Below are 1,947 nucleotides of genomic sequence, written 5' to 3' on the forward strand. Positions count from 1 at the left end.
TTAGACTCACTAATTACATCACTGGTTTTGGGATGACAGAGATGCACCGATTGGCCAGCCTCGATTTCAGCCGATATCTCCGCGTCAAACCGATATCATCCGCAGATGTTATCTACCTCTGCAAAGGTCTGAAGATCTATGGTGTGAAATCAGTTCCATAGTTGCTGCAAGCCAATGTGTTTTGTAAATGAATCCAGGTTGTAAAATCATGCTGCTGGAATAATATCTAAATTTTAAGGCTTTTATTTTAACAGATCTGTACCAGGGGGAACAATAAAAGTTTTCTCTACTTTCTATCATCGAATGGTCATGTGTAGGCGCACAAAAGAAAACCCCAAACTATAATGTAGGAATGTTTCACTCTATTATTCCTTTATTAAGTCTCCAAACAAATGTGGTAAATCAACAAAACATTTATTCAACAGAAAAAAGGCAGATTCTGACAGTTCAATAAACAAACTGACGAGACCCGGCAACACATGGCACCTGGATTCTTAATCTTTGTTCCTAAATCATCACAAGGCAGAAACATATGGAGCCGATTCGAGGCACAAAGGAAAAACAGACTTTAAGAGACGTGGAAAGAAGTAGGACCACCGCATCAGCTGCAGGCGACCTCATGGAGAAGGCACCAATACCAAAATAATCCTTTGGCAAATAAAAAAAACTAAAGAACTTTTATTTTTCAAAAGAAATACAGCATGTAAAGATTTTTTTTTTACAGGCAAACAGGAATAAGGCTGATATGATTTTTTCCATCTAAATTCAGCAGAGCAGAAAAATCACAGTGTGCAGGACATGTCGGACACCCCCCACCAGTAATAAAAGAGGTAAAACAGATGTAATGCGAGCGTGGATTTATCAGCCGCACCTACAACAATCGCAAGGTCACGACCTGCACGTTTATTTGACAAAGACTTTTGTTGAAAAATGAAAAGCGAAGCTCACAGTGGTCTGCAATATTTGCTGAATCTTCAAAATAAAATAAGTTTATCAAAGAGGTTTTCTAAGATAAAGATCGACCCCACTGGATAGAGGATTTCATTTCTTGTTTTGTTATATACAGCGTGTCTAAAAACTATCTTCAGAGAGGAAGTTGGTATAACTGAGGGAAGAAATTTAAGATTTTTTAGGTTAAAGTTGTCGGAAATAAAGAGATGTAAGAAGCTATTTAAACCAGAACATTTTGCTCTGCAACAGGACTTCTAGTTATATACTTGGACAACAAGGACCAAAAACATTTCAACATTTTAAAATAAGGATATTCAAATGCCGTGTCCCTCCTGATAGTTTTTAGTTCATGCTTTTTGAGCCTAAATAGAATTCTGGCATCGAGCAAAATAAGAAGACCTTGGCCGTTTCTCAGCTCACAAGAACGCGAGTACGGACTTTCATCTTCGCCAAGTATGTTCTTAAGAAGCGAAGCATAAATCTGGGTCAATTGGAAAAGAAGTGTTCTGATGACATCACCGCATTCAAAGCTAGTCTGTAGCTACATTTCACCTCCTGTTATTAATAGTCTCTAGATAATAATAAATTATTACTTTTTTCATTTAGTGGGGGAATAATAATGAACACAGCCAGGGCTAACGCAGCCTGGGCTAACGTTAGCCCGTCTGAAGCACCCTGAGCTAAGCAGCCAGGACAAACATTAGCCCGTCTGAAGCACCCTGAGCTAAGGTTAGCCTGTCTGCAGCAGCCTGGGCTAACGTTAGCCCGTCTGAAGCAGCCTGGGCTAACGTTAGCCCGTCTGCAGCAGCATGGGCTAACGTTAGCCCGTCTGAAGCAGCCCGTCTGAAGCAGCCTGGGCTAACGTTAGCCCGTCTGCAGCAGCCTGGGCTAACGTTAGCCTGTCTGCAGCAGCCAGGACTAACGTTAGCCTGTCTGCAGCAGCCTGGGCTAACGTTAGCCTATCTGCAGCAGCATGAGCTAACGTTAGCCCGTCTG

Source organism: Cyprinodon variegatus, unplaced genomic scaffold (genome assembly GCF_000732505.1).
Source record: "Cyprinodon variegatus isolate N-32 unplaced genomic scaffold, C_variegatus-1.0 Scaffold1194, whole genome shotgun sequence".
Taxonomy (NCBI): domain Eukaryota; kingdom Metazoa; phylum Chordata; class Actinopteri; order Cyprinodontiformes; family Cyprinodontidae; genus Cyprinodon; species Cyprinodon variegatus.